General features: G+C 46.9%; 1 long non-coding RNA gene across 1 annotated transcript; it reads right to left on the bottom strand.

The window, feature by feature from the left end:
- Positions 1-243: 243 nt before the first annotated feature.
- LOC103877892 lies at positions 244-5,034 on the bottom strand. The gene is made up of 2 exons (XR_637807.4): positions 2,333-5,034; positions 244-968 (listed from the first exon to the last, which is right to left on the bottom strand). It is a non-coding gene; the product is annotated as an uncharacterized LOC103877892 (long non-coding RNA).
- Between the last annotated feature and the right edge of the window lie 17,621 nt (positions 5,035-22,655).

Here is a 22,655-nt window from a genome sequence, read left to right as displayed (position 1 = left end):
GTATGTTACCCCTCTGACCGTTTGTTCAGCGAAATGTCAGTGTAGGAGCAAACTGAGAGTGAATGTGTCTTTCATTTGCCAATTAGTCATGTACCACTTAACCGCTCATGTGTGTGATTTGAGCACGTGTGTTACATGTTACTTAATATTTCCTTTATTGGTGATTAGTTTAATGAAGTTGCACATGGGCCAGGATGGCCTTGTATCTAATTGGTTTCCTCAGAGCACAAGGTGGACACACAGTGCATGTTTAATAGATGTTTATTGATGGATCGCCTCTTCTAGAGAACAAAACCAGAGCCCCTCAGTCCCTCAATGCCCCACCAGGGAGAGCGGTCCAGGTGGAGGAGATGAGTCCTAGGAGCTGAGTGGGTCCATCTACGTGGGTTGGCCTGAGGGTCCCTTCCTCGCCCAGTTGAACTCTCCTATCAGGGCTCAGGGAATCCCTGACACGCCTCTCCCCTCCTCTTTCATCTTCATGGGAAACAGAAACCACCAAATGTGGGTGTGTAGTGTGAAGACACTAGATGGTGTTCTCGTACGGGCAGCTGTTTTGCTATGTTGTTTTCCTGCCCCTTCCTGAGAAGATAAGATCTGGACAGGCTTGTGATTCTCTCCCACAGACCCTCAAAGGCAACGAGCAAGCCAAGTTCATTTCTCAGGCACCTTCTCAGAAGCACACCCCACATCAGTATGTTTAATGAGATCCGGTCGCTTGAAAGCAGCAGCGAAAGCAGCTTCCCTAAAACACAGGGCAAGATCAGTGCCTCCTCTGAGCTTCCCTTTCTTCTCTCAAGATCTCCAGGCAAAACTGATTTGCATGGGCAGCCAACTGGTACTTGAAGCCTGAGGTTTTTGGAGATACCAACACCTTCCCCAGCTGTAAGGGGGTTGGGGGAGATGGGCACTTAACAGAAAACAAAATTTGCAGGTCTTTGGGGAGCCTGGGGAGAGGCGAGAAGACTGCTCTGGAAAACACATAAGGAGAATAAAAGGTAGAAAACAGCTAAAAAGAATAAATGGTTATGAGCACAAACTCAGCTACCTGGCTTCAAAATGGGATTGCAGTTGCAAGATGGCCCCAAGATATGAACTAACTCCTCTGGGACCCAGATTGAAGCCCAGGTGGCAACTGCACCTGCCTCACCCAGCACAGAACACAGAATTAGTCCTGCTCTGCAAAGCCCTGTGACTGCCTTACCGTTACCAGTGACCCCCCCTCCCCTGAAACCCAAAAGGACGGAAACCTAATTTTGATCACTCTTTCTTCCTCCAAAGCTGCTTCTCCTTCTTTCCTCTTCAAACCCCCTTATATTGTAAACTAGCCGCTGATAATACCATTCACTTTCAAACCGATGTTTACTGAGAAGTCAGAGGATGTGAATATAAAAGATAGGGCTTGCAAAGATAGAGGGCAAAAGAATTGGAGATTTCTTCTTCTATTTAAAGGCATCATGCCCTTCTGACCTAGGTCCCAGAGACCAGGCTAGAGAGAGAAAGAGCGACGCTGAGGTTCCTGGTATATCTCCTGATGTGCAAAATGGCAGGAGGAGGAGGCTGGTATTGCTTGTGGCCCCACATGACCTAAGCATGGTCTTTCCCTATGATGAGCCCAACAGCCTCCCAAAGAATCAGGCATCCAGAGCAGAGCTGGGAGGGGAAGACATGGCAACCCTGGCGGCTGGGCCTACAGGGTGGGGGAAAATCAGAGGAGCCAGAGACCCACAGTTTAGAAATACAGTGGAGGCCAGGTGCACTGGCTCATGCCTATAATCTCAACACTTTGCAAGGCTGAGACAGGAGGATCCTTTGAACTCAGGAGTCTGACATCAGACTGGACAATATAGCAAGAATCTGTCTCTACTAAAAATCAAGAAAAAAAATAGCTGGGTGCAGTGGCGCACACCTATAGTCCCAGGCACTTGGGAGGCTGAGGCAGGAGGATGACTTGAGCCTAGGGAGCCAAGATCACACCACTGCACTCCAGCCTGGGTAACAGAGTGAGACCTTGTCTGAAAAAAGAAAAGAAATACAGTGGAATGTGGCAGCTCCTTTGTTGTTAAGTTCTAGGATATTTTTCATTCTGGGCAGCCTAGAGTGTCTTTAGCTGTTTAGGGGAAAGAGCTTGGAGGATGTGGGGAAGGGAAAGCTGGCGTACTACTGAGGGTTGAGCCTGGTAAGGGGATGGAGTTGCCTGGACTGAATCTTCAGGACCTTCAAAAGTTCCTTTCCTGGCCCCTGGATAACAATCTGGACCTCTCTTCCTCCCTCTCCCTCTCTTCCTCTCTCTCCCCCTCTCTTGTTTTCTCACTCTCGCTCATACGCAACACACCTTTTCTTGGTTAGATCGTTGCATTCAATCCTAGGTAGGTGTGCCTCTAATTTCGGATCCCCAAGCATACACACCCTTGACCTCAGGGGCCTTTGGCTTCCTGAGGTCAGGTCGGAAGACAAACAGGTCTGAAATGCCGTTAGTCACACCACGGAATGGAGTGAGTTGGGTGCTTCAGGTAGACCCGGAGCATGCCTTGGCTCTCATTCGGTATCATTTCTTAACAGCCTGGAACCCCCAGGACGTCCCGACAGCGTCTGCCCTGGGTGGGCCAGTGAGAGCAGAGAGCACGGGTTTTGAGGCTGGAGCCCCTGCATTTGTATTCTGGCTCCACCGCCTACCCTGTCACCATGAGAAAGCGGTTTGACTTCTCTAAATCTCCTTTTCCCCTAGGTAGGAAAGGGACAATAATGGCCCTTAGTAGGACTGAATGAGATACTGTGTAGACCCGGCACAGTGCCTGAGCAGATCAAAAGCTCAATAAGTCATAGTCATTCTTATTTTTATCAGCACTGCCATTATCATTGTTATCCTCCAGGTCAGGAGCCACGCTGGGCCTGCAGTGAATTTTCTTAGAGTAGATTTTTGAGGGAGCCGGTCCCCAGCTCTTTCCAGAATCCCCAGAAACTATTAAGGATGTCTGTGTACACCCAGTTTGCCGTGTTTAGTTCAACCTTGAGGGACTCATGCCCCAGTGCAGCCTACGGGTTTTTGCAGAGTCTGATGACTAATATTTTGTATAGAGTCTGATGATGCCAATACACCTGCCTTATGTCCCCAGGTCTGAAACAGCTTTTGTAATAGACTGAGAGATTCACTACAAGGACTCTCCTTTGTCAACATTTTACCAGCCCTGATGAAGGATTAAAAATGATGTTAACCAGCAGTTCTGACTCGGCTTCTGTCAGTCACAGCTCCGCATGGCTGCACTTGCTTCTCTCTTCCTCTTCCTCTTCCTGTCCCCTCTTTGCTGATCTGGACTCAGCCTGGTATTCTTGTCACAAAGTCATCGCCTAGGTGAGCTCAGCTCAGCGTGAAACAAAACAGCTCATCTGAAGGCACCACACAGTCTGTACTGGGAGGAGGGGACCCACCTCAATCCCCTGCCTTCTCACAAGTGGGTTCTTTTGGTTCCATCTTGCTAAAGCTGGGCAGAAGGAATTTTAATCTGAGCTCTCGGAGCCCATGGACATGGGTGGAACATGAGCTACTCCTAATTCCTTGGGTGCTGGGTGGTCTGCAAGCACTCCCTCATAGCACTGTCTGAGGGTTGACCACTCAGCTTGCAAAGATATCTAGGCACAATTTGTTTTCAAAAGGCTTGCGTGTTTGTTATTTTTTGAACTTTGGCTTTAGATCAGTTTGGGTGTTCTCCAGAGAAGAGCCACTCTGCTTTGGCATTGAAGCATTCTCTCACTCGCGCTCTCCTCCCTACTCCCAAGTGTCTTGAATCACTGCTGCATTGCAGGTTCATGCATCTGGACTGTTTTCATGTTCTTGGGCCATGGCGTGTATTTTATAAACACACGGTCAGTTTACACTGCCTGGGAACTTAGGGGATTTCCTCTCTGTGGGAAACAGCTGTGAGGAACTTGACCAACCTTGGCTTTGTGGAGAGTAAGACGTCGCCTCTGATCATCCACGTGGGGCAGCTGCACTGGCTGTGTTCCTGTTGTTATGCCTGAGGATTCTCCTAGAAATCTGAGCTAAGAAGGGAAGCTCATTATGCTCTCCTCCCTGGTTTCCAGTTTAGTCATTCGTAAGTGATTTTGCATATCATAAAGCCCCATGTCTGTACACATTCACGCCATCTGCCAGCAGCACCTTCAGCCATCTGACTGCTGTAGGACCTCTGAGGCCACAGAATTATGGCATCATAAAGCTGGAAGGGACTTTAAGAGAGCCATTCACCCAACACATTAGATGGGCACTTATTATGTACAAAGTGCTGTGCTAGATTCCATAGGTGAAGGAGGGTGAGCAAGACCCAGCCTCTGTCCTCAAATAACTGACAGACTTTAGGCTTGGCCATTATCGCCACAAAGCCTTCTGTGACCTTCTTCTTCAGGGGGGCTCAGGGTGTCCTCTTTGGTTCCTGCCACCTGCTAAGCACTATCACAGCACCTCCCATGCTGCAGTGAAGTGATCCTCGTGTCTGTCTTCCGCATAGAATGTGAGCTTCTGGAGGGCAAGACCAACCATGCTGGGTGACATTGAGATTCTGCAGCTCCATGAAGGTTTTCATGAAGGGGAAATAAGATTAAGAGTAGAAACACTCTATTTACTAGCTACTTAGGCTAACCAGCAAAACCAGAGGAGGTAGCTACCTGAAGCAGAAAGAACTAGAGAAGCCAAAGGGATACCACAAACCTTGAGAGTCCATGAAGAAGCTGGGAAAACTGGAAGCATCTAAGCCACCGTTCTCTTGGCCCTTCTGCAAACCCTTTCTGCCACGTCTGCAGGAGTTTGTTTTAGTTCACCGGGGCTGCCAAAACAAAGTACTGACTGAGTGGCTTAAACAACAGAAATTTACTTCCTCACCATTGTGGAGACTGGAAGTCCAAGATCAAGGTGTCGGCGCAGTTGTTTCTTCTGAGAGCCCCTCTCCTTAGCTTCCAGATGGCCACCTTCTCTCTTTGTCTTCACATGGTCTTCCCTCTATACCTATCTGTGTCCTAATCTCTTCTCATAAGGACACGAGTCATATTGGATTAGGGCCCACTCATATGACCTCATTTTACCTAAATAACCTCCTTAAAGGCTCCATCTCCAAATAGAGTCACATCCTGAGGTACTGGGGATTAGGAAGTCAACCTATAAAGTTGGAGGAGGAGGAGGAGGAGGGTGCACAATTCAGCCCACAACAGAAGTTAACACTGATGCTCAGAGACGTGCCAATGAGTCCTTGATAAAAGCCACAGCCAATCAGTTCAGGAACCAAGAATTAGGCCTGTAACTGCCTTCCTTCTTGACTGACTGATAACCCCAGAGATACAAAGCTTCATCCAGCACTGGTAACCGAACTTAACTCTATTTTGCCACCACCACTTCCTGTATATGGCCCTCGCCCCTTGGCCTCCCCACAGCACTGGTACTACCTGAGGTATCTATGTTTGAGCCAAAGGCAAGAGAAGGTATCAATGTGGAAGAGAGAAAGAAACATGTCTCCCTTGGGACTAGGACGGGAAATGACACGGATGGAGGCAATTTCCAAGGAGAACTACTGGCTCGCTTCCCAAGCTCGTAAGCAGAACATAGAAAAAAGGTCCAAATGCCCTGACTAGATGGAAGAGAGCCAAACCACCAGCAAGCACCAGCAGTGGGTCTCTGACTGCCAGCCAGGGCCATGGTGCTGCCAGACAGGAACTGACATGGAGCAGAGAGAGAGGCCCGGCAGTGGGATGGGTTCCCCCTCCACACTTTGCTGTTGGCTTCTGCAGGGTCATGAGTCCTCAGCAGCCTCCATTCCCAGAGTCACTCTTCACTGTTGGGTGCCAATTGGCTAAGTGTCGTACTGGAAAAAGAGTATGGGATGTGAGCTTCTAGATGAACCGACATTATAATCAGATTTGATTTAGTTTGGCCACACAATGCCAAGAGAGCAGGGAGGTGTTGCTGACTCAGCACCAGGCACCCGAGGACAGGCAGGTCCAGAAGTGGCTTGGGGTAAAGGAATCTACAATGGACAATTGTAATGTCCTAGAGATGCTTAGGGTCCAGCCACTAAGCTGTAGTCCAGTTCTCTAGGCAAAGGAAAGTTCACAGTCTATCTTCTCAGCTCCCCCCTGAACCCAAGTCTCATGGTGCAAAGTCCTGGAGGACTTGCAGAAACCTGCTGGCTTGTCCAGGAGATATTAAAGTTTCCTTTAAAATCATCTCAGCAGTCCAGATGACCTGCTCCCCAATCTCATCCTGAAATTGCATCCAAAGCAGTGTAGACCACCCTGAGAAGCCAGTTCTGGAAGTGGAACTGAGGAGGTCACAGCCAACAATCCTCCTTGGACCAGGTGGCATTCTGGGCTTTGCCTGGAGAAAGCCACATTTTTCACACAAAGACCAAAGACTAAGGATCAGGAGGAAGAAGGCAGTGGGCATGGTAGGGTGTGGACTCTGCCTTAGCAGAGACTCTGGGGGAGATAAAACAGGGGGAGATGAGACCATGATCATCTCACACGAGTTAAGCCTCAAAAGTCACAGGAGCTGTAGGTAGAGCTACTTTGCCCACCTGTGGTTCTTCCCTGTAATGGGTAAGAAGAAGAAACAACATTCAACAATTTGAGACAGGAGTTTGTCTAGTAGAAGGCCAGAGGGATTGCAGTGGCAACCTGGTGACCCCATTCATTCATTCATTCATTCAACACATTTTTATTGAGCGCCTAATTTGTGCCAAGCATTATGCTGAGTGGCTGACAGGATAAAATATAAACTAACAGGCCTTACCCTTATGAAGCTTACATTCCAGCCAAGAAAAGTGAAAAGAATCAATTATACAATTCCAAACACTAATAATTGTAATAAGTGCTACCAAGGGCTTTGAGAGTACAGGATGGAACACAATCTTGGAGGTCCCAGAAGGCTCCCTTGGGAAAGGGACACCTATGCTGGTCCCTAAAAGGTGAGAGGAAATTACCTAGAAAAAAGGATGGGATGGGGATGGGAGAGAACATGCCAAGAAAAAGGAGTAACTTAGGCAAAGGCACTAAAGGCTGGAGACAACATGACAGAGTCAAGGAACCAAGGTCCCAAGTGGCTGGAGTCCAGAGATTGGTGTGCGATGAGTCTGAAGAGCCTAGCTCTCCAAGAGGACACCTCATGCGGGCCTTGTAGACTATCTAAAGGGTTTTAATCTCTATCTAAGAGCAGCCAGAGTCATAGAAGGGCTCGAGGGAGAATGAGATGGCATAATTAGCTATGCTGATCCAAGCATTCAGCCCTCCACTTTACCTAATGTTGCCACCATACAAAGGAGGAGACCTGGCCTGTGTGTGAGTTCATCATGATCTGAAAAACTCCAAACTGGACAATTCATGAGAGCTACTTTGCTTCTAGCAAGCAGAGCTAGTCAACCAATTTGCAAAGACAAAATTTAGGTTTGCACGTGTGTTTCCAGAAGGGCAGGATGTCCCTGTGGGCTCCCATCTGGCTACCAATTAACTGATGTCTGCACCTTAGAGGTGTAGACCTGCCCAGCTTACAGGAAAGAGAAAATGGGGCTAACTTCCCCAGCAACACTATAAACTAAGGCTTACAAAAGGTAGAAGGTGGCTGGGCGTGGTGGTCTCACACCTGTAATCCCAGCACTTTGGGAGGCTGTGGCGGGTGGATCATAAGGTCAGGAGTTCAAGACCAGCCTGGCCAAGAGGGTGAAACCCCATCTCTACTAAAAATACCATAATTAGCCAGGCTTGGTGACAGGTGCCTGTAATCCCAGCTACTCAGGAGGCTGAGGCAGGAGAATCGCTTGAACCGGGGCAGCAGAGGTTGCAGTGAGCTGAGATCGTGCCACTGCACTCCAGCCTGGGCAACAGAGTGAGACTCTGTCTAAAAATAAAATAAAATAAAATAAAAAATTTTTTAAAAGATAGAAGGCATGGCAGGTCACAGCAATTTTTCATGATACCATTGAGACCAAGTTCACAAGAATTAAAGGGGCCCAGAAGCTGCTGGAGAGCAAATCAGCCTCTCCCCATCTCTGAAACTCAGGATAACAGTCCCTTCTCTGTGCATCCAGAGGGAATCTCTAATCCATCATTCCAATAGGATTCTCCTAAACTGCTTCAAGCCAGTCTGTTTTTTTATCCCAAAACAAAAGGATGCTGGGGAGGGTCTTCTGGACTCAGAGACCTTCATAAGAGAACCCCAGCAAATCCCTCCTCCATCTCTGAGCCAACCGTGCACCAAGCTCAATCTCAACCTAAATATTCGAGGCACAAAAACTGATCTTAGAGGTCCCCAGTAAGGGCAGAGTGGCTCTGAACAAGACCACATTGACCCATTCATGCTGGACTTCCTCTCACACTCATAAGAAATGGCTGCTGGGCATGGCCTCTGAGACCACCCAGGCGCCCTCCTGCTGGACACTTCAGATGGACATTCGTAGTGCTCACCCCACCCTGCCACCCCAAGAGTCCTGGAAATGCATGTGTGCACAGGCCTCCATCGCTCTAATGCTCACATGGCCACCAAGCGCAGGCTGGAATAGAAGGATGTGTCCTTCGACCTTTTGGTCCTCTCTTCCCAGACTGAGCCTGGGCATGAAGTACACAGGAAGGCAGTTAACCTGAATCACCACGTGGAAACACTCCTATTTAGAACCTTTGTGCCTCAGGTGCAGCAGATCGGCCAGGGACAGGACAGGGTGACTCCCGACGCCAGACACAGGACAAAGTGCCTCCCCTGCTCAATAAGAATGGACACAAGACACCCATAGGACATGCTCAGGAACTCCAAGTTCTTTCTTGGCCTTCCCCATCCCCAACAGGCAGCCAATCCCCAAAAGCAGCTGTGGGCAGAGAGGGAGGGCAGTTGTGGATTCTATAGACTAGCAAGCAGGTGCTGCGGCAGCTTCAGTCTTAGTGAAGCTGCATGCTTCTCTCTTTTCCCCCACCTTAGTGAGACTCCCTGTGTCAGGACATTGGTGCATTTTCTCCCCTGTGCACTGGGCACGGTGCATTTCCATTTCTTTTCCTGCTGGGGACCCTGTAGCCAGTGACTCCTGACCTGGCTGCTCCTCAGCAGACACCTCAGATTCCTCCTGCAGAAGAGACTCCTGTTGGCCACTCCTAAGCCCTCCTCAGGCCCCTAGATAGCCCTCCACCCTGAGTCAGCAAGAAGGGCCACCGCAGTGACAGAGCTCCCCCTACTGACAGCTCGCTGTGGTGGAGGGCCCGGAGGACTGAATGAGGCCCTCTCTCCCCTAGAAATTAGATTCCGGAAACACCTTCCAAATCTCCCCTAATCCATTGCTCCCAAATAAGGGCAGCATTATCTGGAAGATTCTAAGAATCAACTCCTTTTACATCAGTGCCACAGCTCCGTGGACAAAACTTGAAATAACACCCAGGACAGGCCTTTAGCCCAGCCTGGGCCAGACTAATGGTTTCTGTTCCAGAGTCCCCACTGCACCGAGCTCAAAGCATCATGTTCACCAAACCATTTAACTAAGCATTCCTAGTAACGACCTCCCAGAGAGCTGGCCTACCCCTCCCCAAAGGAATTCTTAGACACCTTGCCCACCCTTACACCACAGGCAGCTGAGCCCAAGCTGACAACTTCCAAAGGACCTGTCGACATCAATGACAATAAATAATAATATAACATGCTTGGTTCTCAAAGTATATGACATTCAATTAATCCACAAAAACAATGCCACCAGCCCCAAAAGATAGATGCCACCATCAGATGAGGAAATTAAGGCATAGAAAGATGAGTGACATGCCAGGATGAAAACTCAGTTCCTTACACATAAAGGCCACTTTCTGGAGGAGCTGTGAGCTCAGGACTGTTAAGGCGAAAGGACATTGGAACCAGGAAATCTCCAAGGCCTGAGCTCCTTTCAGTGCCCTGCCAGAAGAGGAGGCCAAGAAAGCCAGACCTTTTCTTCCCCAGGTGCTAAGTCACCACAGAGACCCTCCCCAGGTCACCACAGCCTTAGAATCACCACCACCAGCGTCGCCAGAAGCCTCATGGAAGAGCAAAATAGGTGAAGGGAATGAGCACAGGCTCAGAGGCTTGACCAGCCTCTCCCGTCCTGCCCATCACAAGAAACACATTCTTCGGAGAGCTCTTAGCTAGAGAAACACTAAAGGCCCTCGCAGGTTCATCTTTAGGGCATCTCCCATCCACAGCCCAAGTCCATACAATCCAGTGCCCCAGGATACTGACAGCGACACAAATAGATGATGCTCCATTTGGGGAGAAGCAAGGGCAAGGAAAGCAAGGAAACTACCCTGGGCTCTAGAGCTGGGTGACTTACAAAATGGCGTCACCATCTAAAAATGAGGGAGTCAAGAGGAACACAGTGGGGTGAGAAAGGAGATGATGAGTTAACAGGAAAATGTCCGGCGTCTTGCCCCACAACTTGGCATGAAATTCACCTCAATATAATTTGTGCTGTAAGATGACAGTGCTAATTTGTTCACATTTATTAGAGTTGGTTAATCCACCCAAATAATTCATTTATTGGAGGCCAATAAACTGAAAGCTAACTGGCCTCAAAGTCATTCATCATCATTAAATGGTAAGGTTATGTGGTTATTAATAAACCAAGCCTGCAGATAAAAGATTTACTGGTCACTTAAGCATTTGTTTATTAATTCAGTAAAATTAGGCCAGATGTGGTGGCTCACACCTGTAATCCCAGCACTTTCAGAGGCCGAGGTGGGTAGATCACCTGAGGTCAAGAGTTCAAGACCAGCCTGACCAATATGGTGAAACCCCATCTCTACTGAAAATACAAGAATTAGCTGGGTGTGGTGGCAGGTGCCTGTAATCCCAGCTACTTGAGAGGCTGATGCAGGAGAATCACTGCAACCTGGGAGGCAGAGGTTGCAGTGAGCCAGGCTCTATTAGGTGCTTTAAAAGATTAATAAAAACAAGCCTGGTCCCCAAGTAGCTCAAACCTTACTAGAGAAGAGATGAGAAGTACCCAAATAAATGCAGATGATGTCAAGGGCCATGAGAGGGGACAAACTGCCATGGCAGTTTAGAAAGCAGGTGAGCAGGTCCTTCTGTGCAATCACAGAGGGCTACATGAAGGAAGGCGCCATCTGGGCTGGACCTGGGAAAATGGGTAGGCGTGGAACAGATGTTTATCATTATCATGGGGCATGGGTTCCAGGCAGAACGTGTGCAAAGGAGGACGTAGGAAAAATGAAGGGTATTTTTTAAAAGCAGCAAGGATTCCTGGAAGACAGTGGCAGCATTTCTGGGTAGGGGGTTCACAGATGTTGTTGAGGTCCTGCTGCACGCCAGGCAGTCTGTACCATAGGCAGGCTCTATGCTGATCACGAAGATAAATGCATACACAAAACACACAGGAGCCCTGGCCTCATGGAGCTCATAGTCCCTCTAAAGTCCCTGTAAGCTACTTGGGGACCGGGCTTGTTTCATTAATCTTTTAAAGCACCTAATAGAGCCTGGCTCACTGCAACCTCTGCCTCCCAGGTTGCAGTGATTCTCCTGCATCAGCCTCTCAAGTAGCTGGGATTACAGGCACCTGCCACCACACCCAGCTAATTCTTGTATTTTCAGTAGAGATGGGGTTTCACCATATTGGTCAGGTCTTGAACTCTTGATCTCTAAGGATATGGTTGAAAAAAAAGACTGGAGAGTCCCCAGTGCTGTCCATTTAAGTAGCCTGGGGACTTGGGGGTTGGCAATGGAGAGTTAGTGACAGTTTTTAAAGCTGCAAGGTTATGATGAGAGCCTTTTAGAAGATTAATCTGGCCCAATAGTAGAAGAAAAGCTTAAAAAGAAAGAGGAAAAATATTGAAAGCTCGGTCAAGAAACTACTGTAGTAACCCAGATGAGAGATAATTACCAAAATCAGAGTAGTAGGTAGGAAGAAAAATAGGGTATGAATGCAAGAGATACTCACCAAGCAGGCTACACTCAATTTGAGTACTAGCAAGGGCAAGAAAAGCATCGAAATGGACCTTAGGCCGGGCACAGTGGCTGACGCCTATAATCCCAGCTCTTTGGGAGGCCAAGGTGGGACGATCGCTTGAGCTCAGCAGTTTGAGACTAGCCTGGATAACCTAGGGACACCCCATCTCTACAAAAAAAATTAAAAATAACCGGGCATGGTGGCACACACCTGCAGTCCCAGCTACTCGGGAGGCTGAGGTGGGAGGGTCATGTGAGCCCTGGAAGTTGAGGCTGCAGTGAGCTGAGATTGTGCCACTGCACTGCAGTCTGGATGACAGAGCCATACCTTGTCTCAAAAAAAGAAAAAAAAAGGAGAAACTGACTTGGGCTCTAGTGCCTCGGTGACTTACAGACTGTTGGCGTCATTATCCAAAAACCAGGGTGTCAAGAGGAGCACAGCGGGACGAGGAGGTGGGTGATGAGGTCATGTGGGGTATGCCCACTGTCTTCCCACAATCAGGCAGCGGGTGGTCCAGCCAGAGAGAGGTGAGAATTGCCAAGAAACCATGAAGTGACAGAAGGAAGGGAAGGGAAATGAAACACAAATGGAAAGGAGGGCTGGATTGAGAGCAGTTGTATCTACACATTGTATAGATCACCCCGGCAGAAGACCCTAGGACCCATGGTTCTCTCTCCGTGTCTCCAAAGCTCTTCGGAAAGACACTTTCTTTTGCAAAAGAAAAATAGAAGACACAATAAAGAGAATGTCTTGTAGAAATACGCATGGCAAATATGGCAGGATAGGAAAAGGGGTTTGCATTCTAGCAGTGATGGGTGGACAGGGTGTTTCAATCTGCAGTGTTCCCCTATAGCTCGAATACATCTTTGGTTCTCCTCTCACAGTGACTCTCCCTCCATGCTCCAGAGACCCTGACTCCTCAGTTTTCCCATTGCTACCAGAGCCCAGACCGGCCTGGATTCCAGATGATGACCACCACTGGATCAGAAAGACCAGATCAGAAGTCACCCTCCTGGCCAGCACCCAAGGCTTCTTCACCTACACTCCCCCTACCACGCCCCTGTAGCACACTGCATCAGAGGCAGGCAGGCCGGGGCAGGTTTGGCACAGCCAGGTCCCAGGCTGCTGTGGGAAAGTTAACATCAGCCCGGAGTTTACTCAAAGTGTATGTGCCTTAACAGACCATGTTTTCTGGGGCTTCCCTGTGAGCTCACCGGTGCCATCAAAACATTTCTCAGTCTTTGCAAACACAATTGATTTGCAATCCCACCACTGAAGTCACAAAGACAGAATGAAAATCAACTCCCCACAAAGGATATTATTTCCTTGAAGAGACCTAGAATGATCTCGGTGACAGAGTTTCTTCATAAGTGGATAAGAAAAAGTCCCTACCTGCCTCCATTTGCTATTGGAACATCTCTTTTCTCTCATAATGCTGTTAAATATACCCCAGCAAAGTGGAGCTACTCAACTGAAATCATTAAGAAAGGATCAGTTCTCTACTCATCTCAGCTCTAGAGACTAGAGGAAAGGTGAGATCCATTCACAATAAGATGCTCTTCCTTCTGGAAAAAGGCAGCCACATCACAGACCTCTCTGAGCTGTGAAATTGAGCAGGACCCTTTGGGAGAGGCCTAGAGAGAGGGGTCCATGGCGGTCAAGAATAATCATGGCCTCTCACCTAGCACTGCTGAACACCCAGACACGGGACCTCTGCTCACAGCTCTCAAAGGACCGCTGTGATCTCACCCAGGCAATATGTGGCCAACTCCATATAAAACAACAGAAGAATAAAAGGAGATTTTTTTTCCTAATAAATATTCTTCTGCCGCTAATCCACCCTTTATAACTGTCAGGCTTCATGGGGCTGGCAGAGAGCCCATCAGATAACAATGCAGCTGTGACCTGAGAAACGTGAGAAGAGGAGCAGATTAATAAAGATGAAAAACATGTTTGGTAACTGTGTCTGAGGGGAGGTCTCAGGGGAGTCTTTAGAGGGATACTCTGGCAGCTCGGGGACCCCAAAACCAATGCCACCCAGAAGCTGCAGCTACCCCAAGGGGAGGGGTCAGTCAAATGTGGGCCCTAAAAGCAGGCAGCTGACTTCCCTGACTTTTTGCCCAGGCATTTGCTACCTGAGCCTTCCTGGGTTGATTTCATAAAATATGGCAATAGAGCGACAGAGCCGTCACATCACAAGGCACATGCTTTTGGTGTCCCCCACCCCAAACATTAGGCTGAGGACACATACAGCTCTGCGGGGAGGCAGCCCAAGGCGGTGGCATTCTCCCCTCCTGCTCTCCGACAAGCCCCCAGCAAGCAGCTGTGACAAAGCAAGGATGAAGTTATAGGGAGAAGGACTTGACTAATGGCCATATTTTCCTCCCCAAGAGCTAGGAGAAATGGTCCAAAAAGTGCATAGGTAAGTGTGGAGATGTCAGGACAGAAAATTTCTGAGTTAGGCCTGTCCTGAAACATCTGGGATTTGGTAGAGTATAGAATGGAAATACTGGTCTTCTAGGCTGTGAGATGACAAGGATTATTATGAAGATGGAAGGGGAAGAAGAAGATGAAAGAATTGAGTTCCCTTTTAAGACCCGTACACCTTTCTCCATCATCATCTATGATGACATCACAAAGAAAAGTCCCCCAATCCAGTCCCTCCAGATTTCTTCAAACCCCACCATATTGTTTCTGCTGCTTTTCCTTGCATCTCTGTCCTGCAATCCTCAGCAGGCCCTGCTGACCTACAGAATTGTGCAGAGCCTCCATTCAGGGAGCTCTTCCTTTTGCCAATGCCTGGGGACTGTGGCATTGGGCCTCACAGTCATCCCTCTAGGGGAGCAGGCTGGCAGGGGACCTGGGGAGAAAAACAGTCAGGTATCAACCAGCTCTTCGAGATACAAATTAAATTCTAGGCCAGAAGCCCCGAGCCCTAGGACACAAAGTTCGATGTTAGGTCCTGTCTCTGAACTTCTCTATGCAGAGTTACTCAGCCCCTGACTATCCACTGTTTGGAGCCATTCAGGGGAAGTGGGGTTGCAGGCATTCATTCCACTCCCACTCCTAGAACAGGCTACCAGGGTCCACCAGTGTGAGAGGCAGGAATTTCTGCAAGGCTCTTCAGCTTTGTGGCTGCCTTAGGTTCGTGGTAACCAGGAACACAGTGTGAGGGCCTCATTAGCTCCAGGAAGAGGAAGGCCAGTGATAGACCGCTAGCTAAATAATTAAGCAAACATGCAATCACCGGTAACATTTACACACCACTCACTATGTTCCAAGCATTGTTTGGAGCTCTCCCCATTCACGAATGGGTCCCATCCTCACAACTTACTTTTATTAAATTGAGGTAAAATCTAGACGACTTAAAATTTGCCATTTTAACCATTTTAAAGTGTACTTCCAGGATAGTTCCAATGTTGTGCAACCATCACCACTGTCTAATTCTAGGACATTTCAAAAACCCCAATTCCCATGAAGCAGTTACTCTCAAAAACCTACTTTTGAGGCGCCCCCTCCTGACAAAGCTTAACGTCAGGCTCACTCAGTGGAAAGGAGGCGTCTTGAGAGACCAGTCAGTACTGCAGGGCAGGTCCGAAAAGATGAACTTGGAACTGAGAGGCAATAAATGGGTAACTGGAACGTTACTCAAATTTTACACGTGAGGAAACGGAACATGGGAGGTTAAGCAACCTGCTCAAGGTCACGTAGCAACTGATGAAATCAGGCTGATTCCAAAATGAGACAGACATTTGTGTCTAGAAAGTAAAGGTAAAAGCCAAGAAGAAAGACGCTTTGCATCTTCTCAGGCATAAACAGGGGTTTATAATTGGTAAAAAGATAAGGTGTCCCTGGACTTGTTAACCAGATCTAAAGCTAATAGGTAAAGGGACATTTCTAGAGCTTTGAATCAGATAGTTTTAGGAAATTCAGTGAAGAATACAAAAAGGTAGTAAAACCCCAAAACTCATTAGCTATAAGAGACATGGGACCACACAATTAGGCCAAGAAGTTCTGCAGCAACTGCTAAGCATCTGTTGAGCAAAGCACCCTCCTAGACACAATGGAGAACGTAAAGACGCAACCCACCAACTTCAATTCTTCTGCTGCTGATCGCACCTGCTTTCTCATATCTTCCAAGGTTATCCACTTTCTTCAAGTCCTGCTGTACATCCCACCATCCTTAACACTCCAGAGACTTTCCTGAGTCTGTGTTATTGCTGTTGGTGTTTTGTTTTTCCTTTGTCTTCGTTTACCTAAATCCTATCCCTTCTGATTAGTACAGGCCTCAGGGAGCTCCTTCTGCCCAACACAGCAAGCCCATCATAATAGTAAACGCTTATGGTGCCCTTGTCATGTGTTGCTAACCCAAAGTATCTGAGATAGGTCACAGTCAATCCAGAAAGTTTATTTTGCCAAGGTTAGGGACACATCCATGACACAGCCTCAGGAAGTCCTGACGACAGGTGCCCAAGGTTGTCAGGGTACAGCTTGCTTTTAGACATTTTAGGGAGACATGAGATATCAATCAATACATGTAAGCTGTACATTGGTTCAGTCCAGTAAGGTGGGACAACTCAAAATGGAGGCTACCAGGTTAGAAGTAGATAAAAGACAAAAGGTTGCATTCTTTTGAGTCCTTGACTGGCCTTCCACTGAATACACAATTTAGTTGGCTTAGTGAATCTGCATTTTTACATAAACACTAGGACAGAGGAAGCAATCAGATATGCATTTGTCTCAGGCGAGCCTCAGAGGGATGATTGAATTCTGTCTCTCCTTTGTCCACAAGCAATTTCCTTGTAGGCAAACTGTAAGGGAGGTAAATATTTTCTTATCTCTGTAGCTATCTTATTTAGGAATAAAATGGGAGGCAGGTTAGCCTGAAGACACGGACACTGTTACTAGCTTGACTTTTCCCTTGGCTTAGTGATTTGAGGGGGTCCCAAGATTTATTTTCCTCTGTCAAACAATTTTTAGTGCATGACTTCATTTTGTCCTCACCAAAAGAACCCAGATGAGGAAACTGAGACCCAGAGAGGTTGAATAGCTTCCTCAAAGTCACACAGCCACTAAGTGGCAGAATCAAGATTAGAATCTTGGTTGTTTTGATGCCAGAACCTCCTAACCCCAGATTAAAGTGCCTCTCAATTGAGTTTTCACATCACAATGTAGCCTTTCATCATATGGAGCTAATATTGCCTCTAATTCATTTATACATACCGGCCTTTTCTTTTCACCAGATTAAAAGAAGGCAGTCACCACGTATTCAAAAGCAGCTCAGCATAGTCTCACATACAGTGACAAATTTTGTTCTCTTCTATGCCCCCATAGTGCCCAAGTCAGTGACAAAAGGGTTTGATATTCAAATGCAGAAATTAATGGACTTATCTGAAGGCAGAATGTATTTGTGTACCTTAAGCCAGGCAGTGAAGGAGGGCTATATTGTTCAGCATTGTATTGAGAGGTGAAATGAAGGATGGGGGATTTCAGGTCAACACATTGCTTTGTGGCTGGTCTAGAACCCCAGGCTCAGTATTAATGTCAGCCTAATAAATATAACAATAACTCCCATTTTTGGAGCCCTTGATGTGTCAGGTACTGTTCTAAGCACTGAATTTACAGTATCTCATGAGTCCTCATAGCAAGCCTATGATGTAGGCACTGCCATTATCACTGCTTCATAGATGAGGGAATCGAGACTCAGAGAAGTAACTTTCCTAAAGGGGCATAGCAGATAAATGGTAGAATTGGAATTTGAACACAGAACATTTTGATTCCAACCAGAAGGCACCTCCAAAACTTACTTACGGAATAATACCTCCCACGTAAGTTCAATATTCAAGCTTTTCATATTCTCAAATATTCACTGTTTAATCAACAGAAGTTAACTGAGTCACATAAGATATGGCCCATGCTGTCCAGAGGCTTAGATCTAGACAAGAGGAGGGATGGAGAACAACCCCTGGGGCTGGACCACAGTGAAATGCGCTGTTTTATGTGGGAAATGACCAGAGTGGAGGACAAGCATGGGAAGTTTAGGTAAGGGATCTAATTAGATGACCTCTATGTTTTCTTCCAGCACCCAATCAGAGATGTAAGAACTCAACTCTAGCAACTTGCAGAGCTGGGGACACATACTTGACAGCCTCCAGAATGAAAGTAGTAGATGCTGTCACAACACATGGTTGGCATTCCCAGCGGAGGATACAGACATGGATCAGGGTAGAAGCCAAAGAACTAAATATCAGGAAACAGAGCTAGAGCCAAGGAGACTGTCAGGAAGGCCAGAATTACAAAAAAAATAGTCAGAGCACACCAGCACATCAGTGCAAATCAGTAAGCACTTATGAGTATCTACTATTGATTCCTTTGACATTTGATTCATTCAACAAATATTTACTGAGTCTTAATGTGTGTTCCTGGACCTAGAGAGAGAGGAGAAAGCACACGTAGATCCCTGCCCTCAGGTAGCTGACAGTCTCAGAGAATGCTGATGAGCCGGGTATTTCATTGTGGAGCCACGTGAAGGAGTTGGATCCTGGTCCCTGCCTCCCAGATCACTTAAACACGGGCTATGGGTACCAAACAAACACACAGAAAGCTGAATTACAATCCAACAATTAAGTAATATTTAAAGAAAATAACAGGCCAAGCGCATTGTCTCATGCCTGTAATCCCAACACTTTGGGAAGTCGAGGTGGGTGGATCACCTGAGGTCAGGAGTTCAAGACCAGCCTGGCCAACATGGTGAAACCCCGTCTCTACTAAAAATACAGAAGTAGCTGGGCATGGTCGTGGGTGCCTGTAATCCCAGCTACTTGGGAGGTTGAGGCAGGAGAATCTCTAGAACCCAGGAGGCAGAAGTTGCAGTGAGCCGAGACAGTGCCATTGCACTCCAGCCTGGGCAACAGAGCAAAACTCCATCTCAAAAAACTAAAGAAAGAAAAAGTAAAGAAAATAACAGACATGAGAGAAACTAGCAGGTCAAATAAAGTTCCATTCTGCCAGATAGAAGGGAAACAAATATGTTTGGTGGCACAGAGGAGAGCTAACGAAATATTTTGAATTGCTTTATACTGTGTGAAAAAAGTAAACCTTCACCTTCCTCAGAAGCCAGATCTTACTACTTCCACTTCTCAAGTAATATATCTTTTCTTTTTCTTTTTTGTAGAGACAAGGTCTCACTACGTTGCCCAAGCTGGTCTCAAACTCCTGAGCTCAAGTAATCCTTTCACCTCTGCCTCCCAAAGTGCTGGTATTACAGGCATGAGCCACCAAGCCTGGCCTCAAGTAATATATCTGTCTCCTCTGGAAGTAGGTGTAGAAGCCCTTGTCATCTTAACTGGGCCAAGCCAGGCAGACTCTGCCTTGGAGGTAAGACAAGAAGAAGATAGTGGCCAGAATTCATTAGTAAACCAGCATATATTGTTTGCAATGGGAGCAATATAAAATATATTAAACAATCATAAAATGTACAAAAAAGATGGAAGAGACCTTAAAGATCATCCAATCTGATTTTCTTATCTTACAAATGAAGCAACTGTGGTGTAGGGGCGTGAAATAGTTTGTCCAAACCTGACAAAAACAAGCAATGGGAAAAGGATTCCCTATTTAATAAATGGTGCTGGGAAAACTGGCTAGCCATATGTAGAAAACTGAAACTGGATCCCTTCCTTACACTTTACACAAAAATTAACTCAAGATGGATTAAAGACTTAAATTTAAGACCTAAAACCACAAAATCCCTAGAAGAAAACCTAGGCAATACCATTCGGGACATAGGCATAGGCAAAGACTTCATGACTAAAACACCAAAAGCAATGGCAACAAAAGCCAAAATAGACAAATGGGATCTAATTAAACTAAAGAGCTTCTGCACAGCAAAAGAAACTACCATCAGAGTGAACAGGCAACCTACAGAATGGGAGAAAATTTTTGCAATCTATCCATCTGACAAAAGGACTAATACCCAGAATCTACAAAGAACTTAAACAAATATACAAGAAAAAAACAAACAACCCCATCAAAAAGTGGGCAAAGGATATGAACAGACACTTCTCAAAAGAAGACATTTATGCAGCCAACAGACATCTAAAAAAAATGCTTACCACTGGTCATCAGAGAAATGCAAATAAAAACCACAGGGAGATATCATCTCACGCCAGTTAGAATGGTGGTCATTAAAAAGTCAGGAAACAACAGATGCTGGAGATGATGTGGAAAAATAGGAACACTTTTACACTATTGGTGGGAGTATAAATTAGTTCAACCATTGTGGAAGACAATGTAGCGATTCCTCAAGGATCTAGAACTAGAAACACCATTTGACCCAGAAATCCCATTACTGGGTGTATACCCAAAGGATTATAAATCATGCTACTAAAAAGACACATGCACACGTATGTTTATTGTGGCACTATTCACAATAGCAGAGACTTGGAACCAAATGTCCATCAGTGACAGACTGGATAAAGAAAATGTGGCACATATACACCATGGAATACTATGCAGCCATAAAAAAGGATGAACTCATGTCTTTTGCAGGGACATGGATGAAGCTGGAAACCATCATTCTCAGCAAACTATTGCAAGGACAGAAAACCAAACACAGCATGTTCTCACTCATAAGTGGGAGTTGAACAATGAGAACACATGGACACAGGGAGGGGAACATCCCACACCAGGGCCTGTTGTGGGAGAGCTCGGGGAGGGATAGCATTGGGAGAAATACCTAATGCAAATGATGAGTTGATGGGTGCAGCAAACCAACACGACACATGTATACTACATATCAAATCCGCACGTTGTGCACATGTATCCTAGAACTTAAAGTATAATAATGATTTTTAAAATAATAATAAATTTAAAAAATAAATAAATAAAAGCCACAATACTTTAAAAAAAAAGAGTGTGATAAATAAGTGAGATAATACATGTCAAGTACTCAATGTAAATATACCCATCTATGGTAAACAATAAATAGTATTATAATGTTTTAAAAAAGAAGTTTGTCCGTAGTGAATTAGTAGCATTGGCAGACTCAAATCCAAATTTCCTGGCAATCTCTCTTCCTATAGATAGAAAGAGGACCACCCACCCAGGAAGAAGTAAGAAGGGCAGGGAATCTCAGAGGTCCTTCCCAGTCCAAGCCCTGAACAATGCCTTCATTGACCCCTCTCACCTGTCACTCATCCTGCCTGACCCTTATTCCATCAGCCATCCCAACACTGGCTACAGAATAAGATCTCACCTGACAAGTCTCTAAAGTTCAGACCTCACCTGGCCCTGGGACTCTCCAGCAAGACACAACTCGGAAGGGCCGTCCCAGCACTGGTGCAGGCTTCCCCAGGGCTGCCTGGTTCTGGCCAGAACTCTGAAGTGTAGCAGTACGTGCCCTGGAAGATTTAAAATCCATCTCAAGTTCTCAAAGCAAACAGATGATGTGTTTGGTGGTTCTGTTGGCCAGAGTGCACCAGCACCAGCCGGAATGGAGACAGACACCCAGCAACCCTGTCCCGTTCTCCACTGGGCCCAGGGAAGCCACAAGCCCTGCCCCATTCTCAAGGGCTGGGACCTGGGATAAAGAAAGCACTCGGGGGTAGTGACAGAGAATCCAAGGTCTGTTGAGGGTAAGTGGGGACACCACCACCACCACCACCATGGATGGGAAGGAGAAAGAAGGGCTCTTGTTTCCCCAGGAGGCCGCACCCTGCCCTGGGGAGGAAGCAGCTCCCCAGAGATGACACTTGAGGACCTGGCTTCGCTCCACGAAAGCATACCGCTCAGGGTTTTGTTTCCCCTTTATAAATGGAGGTAGGTGAGGAAAGGAATTCTTTGGCTGAGTAACACAATACTTCTGGGTCCAGCCCACCAGGCTTGGCCCTGGGAAGAGCAAACAAGCTGCCTGCCCTGTCCCAACAGGTTTGTGGACACTCGTGCCCACTGCCACTCACTGTGGATTCTGGGGAAAGGGGGAAAAGTACATCCCTGAGGGGAGCAGAGATGTTGAGGAAGATCTACAGTCCAGCCCTCAACCCCCAGGGTGAGGCCAGAGCCAGATATTTAGTGTTACCATGCAATCAAACACAACTGCACCCCACCCACCCTAAGCCATCTCAGCTCCCACTTTCCTCACTGACCCAGGCCTCAGAGCCCAGCTGTAAGTCCAAGGTTTATCCTCACGAGCCCCACAGGCTGCACAATTTTCCCAGCGCTCTTCACCCAGGCTGAGGACCTCCTCCGCAGATGTGTTCTGCATGTCACAAAGCCAGAAGCAAATACCCAGAGCCCTTGCTGTGATCCAAATGGCCAGCCACAAAGAAAATGTTAATAACCACCAGACTTTTGTTTACAGTTTACAAAGTACTTTGGAAAGATATTATTTCTATTCTCATAATTACTTTCCAGGTTAGCCATTATTATCACCCCATTTTAAACATAAGGAAGAAAGGGGCTCACAGAAGTGTCTACAGAAACGGCTAAGTAGGTCTTGAACCCAATCCCTCTTACTCTTCATTTCACCCTCCATCAGTAGCTGCAAATCCAGCATCCTGATTATCTGAATTTGGTGATCAATAGAATCGGTGATGACTACCTTCAGCTTTGTAACTCCTGGCTTTTTAGACCTGGCAGCTGGATAAATGGGGGGCTTTTGGCCAGGCACAGTGGCTCACGCCTGTAATCCCAGCACTTTGGGAAGCTGAGGCGGGTGGA

This window comes from Papio anubis, chromosome 12 (assembly GCF_008728515.1).
Source record: "Papio anubis isolate 15944 chromosome 12, Panubis1.0, whole genome shotgun sequence".
NCBI classification, from domain to species: domain Eukaryota; kingdom Metazoa; phylum Chordata; class Mammalia; order Primates; family Cercopithecidae; genus Papio; species Papio anubis.
This window is presented reverse-complemented; position numbering and strand designations above follow the sequence as displayed.